The sequence below is a fragment of the Diabrotica virgifera genome, chromosome 1, assembly GCF_917563875.1.
Source record: "Diabrotica virgifera virgifera chromosome 1, PGI_DIABVI_V3a".
Lineage (NCBI taxonomy): Eukaryota > Metazoa > Arthropoda > Insecta > Coleoptera > Chrysomelidae > Diabrotica > Diabrotica virgifera.
Genome location: NC_065443.1, coordinates 104,532,228 through 104,542,314, shown reverse-complemented (window position 1 = coordinate 104,542,314; position 10,087 = coordinate 104,532,228).

Sequence of the window (10,087 nt, the reverse complement as noted above, 5' to 3'; positions counted from 1 at the left end):
GAGACATTTTTTCGAATTATGGAGAGATGACGCTAAAATCTAAAAAAAACATTGTTGGAAATGGAAAATTAAATTAAAAATGGAAAGCTTTACTTAACTTTTTTTGGTTTTAGGACCTACTCTTCACAACCCAATAGGTTCCCAAAGCGCTCGAGTGACTGCACATTTATCATACTTTGTTTCCCTACCATTAAGTGGCTAGCCACTGTCGCTCGTCTGGAATGGCACATTTAAATTATATAAGAATTTACGGCTTAAGCTTTTTCAGTGCGTCATATAGTCCATTCTTTCACGGTTTTTGCTCTAAATTTTAAAGAACCGCTTGGATCGACATGAAATTTGGCATACGTATAGCTTACATGTCAAAGAAAAAAAGTGATATTGTGCCGATGTGTGCTTTTGCCCTGGGGGTGACTTTCACCCCCTTATGGGGTGAAAAAATATATGTCCCAAATAAGTCCGGAAATGGGTAAACTGACTAATTTTAAGTAACTTTTGTTCTATAGAGCTTTTTCGCCAAGTAACACTTTTCGAGTTATTTGCGAGTGAATATGTTCATTTTTCAACAAAATAACCACATTTTTAGACGGTTTTTCGCAAATAACTCAAAAAGTAAGTATTTTGTCGAAAAAAACGTTCTTAGCAAAAACATGGCCTATAAAAAAGTAAAAAATGGTATACACGTTAGGTCTCTGGATCTCGTATAACCAGAGTTATAGCCAATGCAAAATAGATTCATATTCACCAAATTTCAAATAGAATATTTCGACGTGGAATATCCAAAAAATTAAGCACTTTTTGGGGAAAACCCATTTTAACTTTTTTAAAGTGTTTAAAAAGTATTTATTTCCGTTTTTACAAAAAGTTTCTAGCATTAAATTTAAGCAAGTTACGCTCAAAATAAAGTTGGTCCCTTTTGTTTTTGCAAAAAAAAATCGGGAAGACCACCCCCTAATTAGCAACTTAAATGAAATTAATCGTTACTGCTCCACAAATTATTTTACTTATGTTGTGTTTATATGATCTGTAGGTTTCCTTATTTTTGAAAAAGTTTGGTTTCAAAGTAAAATTTTTAAAAATTTAAATTTTGAAAAATATGCTTTTTTTCAAAATAACTTAAAAATTGTTAGAGATACCAAAAATCTAGAAAAAACAAAAAAAGTCAAATTTGCTTTTCTGAATATCATGTATTTTTTTTTCTGTTAGACAAAAATTGATTGAGATTTGGTGTTTCAAAATTTGCATACATTCGTGATAAGTGACTCGTTCAACCCATTTTAACTACAGCCCTTTCAATAATAAGGACTTTGAACCGATGAAACTCACAGATCATATAAACAATATATACACGATTCAAGAAACTTGTGAAGTCGTAACAATTAAGTTCATTTAAGATACTAATTAAGGGGTGATTTTCTCGATTTTTTTACCAAAACCAAAAGGGACTAACTTTATTTTGAGCGTAACTTGTTTAATTTTGATGCTAGAATTTTTTTTTATAAAACAAAAATGAAGTTTTTATTAAACACTTTAAATAAGTTGTAATGAGTTTTCCCCGAAATGTGCTTCATTTTTGGTTATTTCACGTTAAAGTATTCCATTTGGAATTTGACGAATATGAACCTATTTTTCATTATCTATAACTCTGCTTCTACTAGGTGTAGAGACGCGATATATACACCATTTTTTTAAATTTTTTACAGTCTATATTTTTGCTCAGAATGTTTTTTCGACAAAATACTTACTATTTGAGTTATTTGCGAAAAACCCTCTAAAAGCGTGGTTATTTTGTTGAAAAAATGAACATATTCACTACCAAATAACTCGAAAAGTATTAACTTAGTGAAAAAACTCTATAGAAGAAAAGTTACTTGAAATTAGCCAGTTTATCCATTTCCTGACTTTCTTTGGACGAATATTTTTTCACCCCCAAGAGGGGGTGAAAACCACCCCTAGGACAAAAGCACATATCGGCACAATATCATTTTTTTTCTTTGACTTGTTAGCTATGTGTATGCCAAATTTCATGTCAATCCAAGCGGTTCTTTAAAATTTAGAGGTTTTGCAATATTTTACCGTTAAAGAACGGACTAATAGTAGATTTCGCTCTAACGCTAATGCATTAAGAGGCTACAGTATCGATCAACAGGTAGCAACAAACGCGTTCCAAGATTGCGGCTCTAATTTTGAATATTTTGTCGAGATATTTGGCACACATATTCGTAATATAATAAAGAATGGCGGTACAGAGCCCAATTTCAGAAATATGTTAGTACGTGGAAATTACTCTATAACTAAATAAAATATTGAAAAAAGGAGCCTGTACCGCCATTAAGAAGAAAAAAAAATAAACTTTCTTCAAATAAACTTTTTTATCCCATGCCTAGATTTTGTGTAATCTTGGAACTACTAAAATTTTTTATTTCTAACAAGAAATCGAACATATTATAACTAAATAACTAATTAGGCAACATAGAGAAATTATCACTGTCATTTTGACAAACCTGCGTCAGATTTTCTCTAATCTGTTTTGTCATCTTTATCGATATCTATTCAGTGCAGTAGTGTGTTAATTTAAGAATTCGTTTTTGTTGTTTCATAGAAAAGTAGTGTTTATTGATAGTTAATTTATTATGTATTTTTTGTTGTTGTATAAGTTGTTGGCCTCTATGAAAGAATAGATTGTTGTTAATTGTGAGTTTTAGTTATATGTAGGTAGGTAAGTATATTTTACGTAAAAATATTTCGAATTCTAATGCGAGTATATAAAGTTTTAGGAGGATTTTTTATTCTAAAAATATTATCAATAGTTTAACAAAATGGAAAAAGTAAATCAAACGAAAAATAAAGTGAAACCTTCCAAGAAAAAGTGTATTAAAAACCGTGCCAAAATTATGCGAAAATCGAAATTTATTTCGCTTCACAACAAAAAATGATTTATTTATTATTATTTTATTATTAGATATTTCATGCAAATACCTTTCTAAATACCTATCTTAACATAAAATTTTCACCCACTTTGGTTTATTTTTATAAATATCTATTTATTAATAATAAAATCGTTTTCTATTACTTCCATTTAGCGCGACTATAATATTGTCAAAATATTAATATTAGATAATGTCAAAGATTACCACTGTTGCCAAAGTTTATGATACTATCTCCCGAAGTTATATTTTGTTGTTACCTGTTGATCGCTACTGTTTACTCTTAAGCTAGAAGTGACAGAAAAAAACGTACGTCCGTGATTATTAAACGTAGAACTTAAAAAATTATGTATTCGTTGAAGGGTATTTCCATATTAAAGTGACATAGATGTGTAATTGGTTGACAATTACAATACTCTAAATAGATAACCAATCCATGATGCGACTATTGATAATTTGAAACAAAAGTAATCTATCGTGACAGTTGACAGTAGATACTATCACAATATTAACGGATAAAATGCCAATTATAATTCTAGGTTAGAAATTTGGCAACGACGTAAATATAAATATTCTGACAACTGTCAGATTTAACTAAAATGTCATGCAGCGATTCGCGACATTCTTAAAATTTTATATGACGTCATAATTAATGACGCACTGAAAAAAGGGTTTGGGATAAACTGTAAATAACATTTGACTGTGAGTAAATTACAAAATATTATCAATTATTTGATGCGAAATTATGAATAGCAAATTATTAATTAGGATGAATTAAAAAATTAATAGAGATTGCACTGATTACTAAAAATAAAATCTGCTCGACCTATAACCTAATATGGCAGGATTATAAAATAATAGGTATACCTGGCATATTATCCAGTCATCGAGAAAAATTTAAAATGAAATTTAAATTCAATTAACTTCAAATTTAAATAACATAATTAGGCAATTTAACCTAGTATTAAGTTTTACCTAATGAAATGACTGTTATGTATTGTCTGTTTTACACTTTTTGGCCGATTTGATATTGAAAACCACTTCAGTTGAAACTATCAATTTAATTACCAATAAGGACGAAAAATATATTTTCTAAATTAAAATTAATGAATCGTAATCAGTGACGGATTTGCTTTGGCGTGGGGCACTTACCTTGCAGGAACCCTGGCAATCAAATCAAACGCTAAAAAAGGCATAAAAGATAACCTCAAACTTAAATGCATTAAGTTCTCTTACTTTTACTAATAAATAAATAATAAATACTTTTACGAATAATAAATGGCGGGTTTATTGGATTTAATTTGTCTCTAAGGCAGCGTTTCCAAACCGGTGGGTCACGACACACTAGTGGGTCGCGGACGGATTTCAGGTGGGTCGCGGCGTGGCTCTTACTGTAGCTGAGTAACGTACAGACCGGTTTTCTCCCACTCGCTCTCTTACTCGGACCCAAACACTAGGTTCTTGTTCTCAGTCTGGTTCTGGTAGTCTGGTATTTGCCCGAGTAATAACATACGACAGTGGCTTAATACTCTTTCCAGCGTTGGTGTTGTTTAAAAGTAGTGAAGTTTTCACTAGTTTTTATACTATTTAACGATGAAAAACTGCCTGAAAAGTGGGTCTTGTGTTAAGAGAAAACTGCAATCTACTGGCGAAGGAGATCTTATTCGTCCATCTTCTAGCAATTACTCTAAAGTACCACCAGTATTTTCATATGTTAAGAATGGGAAGAGAATGTTACGAAAATATTGTCCTAAATACCTTCAATACAGTTTCACGTACGGAAGAACAACCTATACCCCAATATACACCTTTGTTTCTAAACCTTAGCTAAACCTTTCGAAAGTATGAAGTCTTCAAAACTTCATCTCAACCACATTTCAATTAAACATCTTCTTCTTATGGTGCCTTCTCCCTTACTGCAGGTTGGCTATAACTACAGCAAATTGCTCTTTATCTTGAGCGGTTCTTAGTATCGAATGTGTGTCCATGCCTGTCCAGTCTCTTTCGTTCTTCAACCAGGAGCATTTTCTTCTTCCTGGACCTCTTCTCCCTTCCATTATGAGTCATAAAAAGTTGTAAAAAGTAAACATCTATAGAAACCTTCAATTAACCCTGTGATGTTTTTTCAAAGAACTGATTTCGACTCGGTCGAATATGGAGAATGTGGCGTTGGGACAAGGTAGTAAATAAAATTACCATGGCCTCTTAGCAGCTATCTTTGCTAATAGCAAAAAATAGCGCTTCGCACACAGCAGGCGAGAACCTCATTTTGCCCGGGGCAGAAATAATTTTCACTTCTGTTTGACGAAAAACCAGATCAACAGAATATGTAAATTGCCCCTATCCAACACTGCAGTGACATGTCGAATCAAGGAAAAGTCTGTTAACGTAAAGAAGAGTTTAATATCTGCTATGAAAGAAAATTACTTTTATTCTTTACAATTAGACGAAAGTACAGATATTGCTGACAAAGTTAATTTATTATGCTTCGTATGGTTTAGTTTCAATGGATCAGTTGAAGAACAAATCTTATTTTGCAATAAACTAAATACCACTACAATTGGCCAAGACATTTTCGATTCCTTGGATAGTTTTATTATCAAAAATGGTATTGGTCCAAATGTGTCCGGCTTACAACCGATGGAGGTGCGGTATGGGTCGCGAATATGAAAAAACATCAACAGGTGGGTCTCCAGACATAAAAGGTTGGTAACCACTGCTCTGGGGTATTCACTGCTCTAGGGTATAAATTTAATGTCAGCTTATATTATGTTTTTGTGTTTCGACAAGTTTTTTCTTTAATTTTGCCTTTGTTCCGGGGAAATTCACCCTATTCAGTATCCACACACCCCGTAGATTTACTGATCGCAACTGAATTAGATATATAGGTAAGTACAAAAATAGGAGTACGTACAAATTCTTTATATGCCAAAAATGCAATACAGGAAAAATAGTCTTCACTGATTCGTTAACAAAAACACTAGTAATCTTGGGTCAAAGTTGTGAAGGGAGTTTTAAATAAATAAAGCTCTTTTGCGCTTGTTGAACTTAAAATTTATTTTTTCCATCAAAACTTGCCATCAAAACTAACTATTTTATAAAAGAGTATAAAATTTGGAATCATTTATAAAGATTTTTTAATCGACGAAAGTATTCTTGTGGGATCGGTACTCTCCGGAGGGACTCCGCAATTAGCGTTTCTTTGTAAAGACAATGAAGTCGAATTTACTAAGTAACAAGACATTTACTTAACACACACACTACATATTACACTAACTGATTGCGAAATCAACAGTACCGTACCAAGGGCCAATAGTTGTCGAGGCATTAAGCTAAATAAAAAAAATTACGAAGGCATATAAAAAAAGGTTGTTTTCGGTTATTATAATTATGTTATTATAGTCAATATTCTTTTGAAGTTATTCTTCTTTAGGCGCGATTGAGAGTAAAATTTCATAAATCTTCGAGCATGCGCACACAGACAATAATAGTCTAATCTTTCAAGATAAGATAGGTATGTATGTATCTGTATCAGCGCAAATAAGTCATTAAAAGAATATATTAGTGTTTTTGTAAATGTATTATTTATTATAATTTTTGGATTTGTCCTTCTCTGTAGTAAGATAATAAAATATTATGTACCTATGTAGGTATAACATTTTTATATGTCTATTTGTCACCGTGTTGTGTAATTATATCCGAAACTTACGTGTCACTTTAAGAAGCTCGGTGGCGTAGTTGGTAGAGCGTTGGGCCAATGACTGGAAGGTTGCGGGTTCCAATCCTGGACGATTCATATTTTTTTTAATTTTTGGTTGTTTTAATAAAAATTTTTGAAAGTGGTAGATAAGAAAGTTAGTTTAATATTTAAATACAATACAAATAACCTGTTTAGTATATTTACTTCGTTGAAATTATATAATAGAAGAATAACTTCTTACGTGCGTACAAAGTACAACACACACATTCTTTTTTTTTACTATTTTTGTTGAGAAACTTTTTTCGCCTATTTTAAAATAGACAAACTTAAAAGTCGTTGTCATTCATCTATACAGCTCATATACAGTTATGATCTCTTCATACAACTCGAGACATTTCGTAATTTTTCTTCGTAAAATTCAAACAAATAATTATTTTTTATACATTTGGTAATTTCTAACTTATTTATTCTCAATTGCAGAATAGAATCTTAAATTAGAATTTATCCCATTAAAGGTATTTTCTTGAGCCACCACTGTTACCTGTACAAGTTGTTGTATTAGATATTGATAAGAACCTTTAAATGTGCAAATGGATTGAAGGTATTGAAGAGCTAAAACGTGCCAAGATTCTAATTTCTAACTTTTTAAACTAAGAAACTCAAATTTAAAGTACTTTTTGTTAGAGTTTAGAAATAAAACTGTGATAAATAAATAAAAGCTTTGATGATTTTTTGAGAGAAAAAAAGGGATGAAAATTTCATACAATTTGAGATAAAAAATCTTATTTTTATTTTCAGTTCTTTTTTTATTTAATAAACATTTTCATTACTAAGAACAAGTAAGTTGGGAAAACAACAATCAAAATGAAAATCGTTTTAAAAATCAAAACTAATATTATTAATGGTGGATCCATTAATCCCAATGTAACATTACTATTTTAAAAGACTCTTGTGCATTCAGTTTGGATATTATTCTAGAAAAATTTTAAATTTTTAAATACCAGTCATATTCGTCCGTTTTGGGTAGGGCAAAGGTTAGTTTATCGCATAACTTTAATGTCTTTAACTTTTAGACAATTTTGAGACTCTATTATTAAATTGTGAGATATTCTAGTAGTAAAAGGTACTCTTGCTTTATATCGATAGAATACACAGTTTTCTAGAAAAATCGATTTGAAAATAATTGTTCATTTTTGTTCTTGAAAAATATTTTTTTTTTTAATTTCCCAAAAGAAATGGTGTATTTTAACCGACTTAAAGCAAAAATAACTTTCAGTACTAGAATACCTCATAATTGAATAATCTAGTGTCAAAAATGCTTAAAAATAAAGAATTAAAGACAAAAAAGTTATGCGATAAACTATTAGTTGACCTATCCAAAACGGACGCATATGACCGGTACTAGAAATTCGCAATTGATGAAATCGATTCATCTCTGGAAGATAAAAATAAACGTTTACCAGTTTTCGTTTTTCTGAATAGTCAGTTTGGGTTCAGAAACGGTCTAGGAACCAGAGAGGCGTTATTTGCTTTTAATATGTTAGCTCAAAGATGCATGGATATGAACGTGGATGTGCATGTTTCTACGTTGATTTTGAAAAAGCAATTGACAAAGAAAGACCTGAAAAATTAATCTAAATTCTAAAGATCAAAAACATAGACAAAAGGGACTTACGAATAAAAATTAACATTTACTGGAATCAAAGAGCAGAAATTGTAATAGATAACAAACCCAGTCTAGTACTTGAAATCAGGAGAGGAGTTAGGCAGGGATGTATTATGTTCCCATCACTATTTAATGTTTATAGTGAAGCCATTTTTGAAGAAGCATTACTCAAAGTGAAGGAATAATAATTAACGGAAGATCTATTAACAACACAAGATATGCAGATAACACCGTGATTATGGCAAACTCTGCTGAACAACTACAATTACTGCTAAACAAAACAAACAGTTTCTGTGAAAAATATGGACTAAAAATGACTATAAAAAAGACCAAATTCATGATAATAACAAAGAAAACAATAAATATACAAACAAACATAAATTTGACAAATGTACCGATAGAAAGGGTTGATAAATACATATACCTAGGAACCTAGATTTCAGACAATAATTATCAAACAACAGAAATTAGGGCCGGGTAGAAATAGCAAGAAATGCTTTTGTAAAAACGAAAACAATTCTCTGCAACAAATACCTTAGATTAGAACTGAGAGTAAGAGCTTTGAGATGCTACGTGTTTTCGATACTGCAATATGGACTTGAAAGCTGGACATTGAAGCATGAACACATAAATAAGCTACAGTCCTTTGCAATGTGGTGTTACAGGAGGATGCTTAGAATAGCATGGAGACAGAAAAGAACTAACACGGAAGTATTGCTAGAAATGGGCAAAGAATACGAAATTATAAACACAATAAAAATAAGAAAGTTACAATACCTAGGACACATAATAACGGGACAGCGGTATGAACTGCTAAGTCTGATAATACAGGGAAAGATAAGAGGAGGAAGGAGTATAGGAAGAATGAGAGTGTCCTTCTTCTTAGGGTGCCTGTCCGTTCCGAACGTTGGCGATCATTCTGGCTATGATGACTCTGTTAGTTGCTATACGGAATAGTTATGTTGAGGTCTTTCTACACCATGCTCTCAGGTTAGCTAGCCAGGATATTCTTCTTCGTCCTGGAGCCCTTTTTCCTTCAATTTTACCTTGTAAAAAGCACTGGAGCAGCCCGATTTCTCGTTAAATGCCCCAAGTACTGCAGCTTACGGCCCTTCACGATGTTGACTAAATCTGCGGTTGTGTTCATCGTCCGTAGTACTTCTTCATTGGTGACTTTATCTGTCCATGGTATCTTCAGGATCCTTCTGTACAACCATAGCTCAAAAACCTGAAGTTTCGATTGAGATAGAGATAGATAAAGCCTTCATTGTCCACGTTTCTACTCCGTATAGAAGCACTGAGTCCATGTAACATTTAAGGAGCCTTATTTTTGTTTTTAGAGTGATGTCATGACTCTTGAACACAGAGTTCATAGTCAAGAATGCACTCTTTGCCTTTCCGATGCGACATTTAATCTCTTGAGTATTGTCCCACGACTCATTGATTATAGTTCCCAAATAGTTGTATTGTGAGACACGTTCAATTCTCATTTGGTTCACATACAGATTTACTCCAGTTATGTTTTGCTTGCTGATGATCATTAGCTTGGTTTTGCTGGTGTTTATGTCTAGTCCATATGTTCTACTGGTTTCAGTTATTTTATCCATTAAGTTTTTCAACCCTTCTATGGTATTGGAAAACACTATTGTATCATCTGTATATCGCAGGTTACTGAGCTTGACTCCATTTATTGAGATGCCTTCATCAATATCTTTTAGAGCCTCTTCAAAAATGTGCTCTGAGCACAGATTGAATATCAGCGGTGAAATTATGCATCCCTGTCTCACTCCCCTT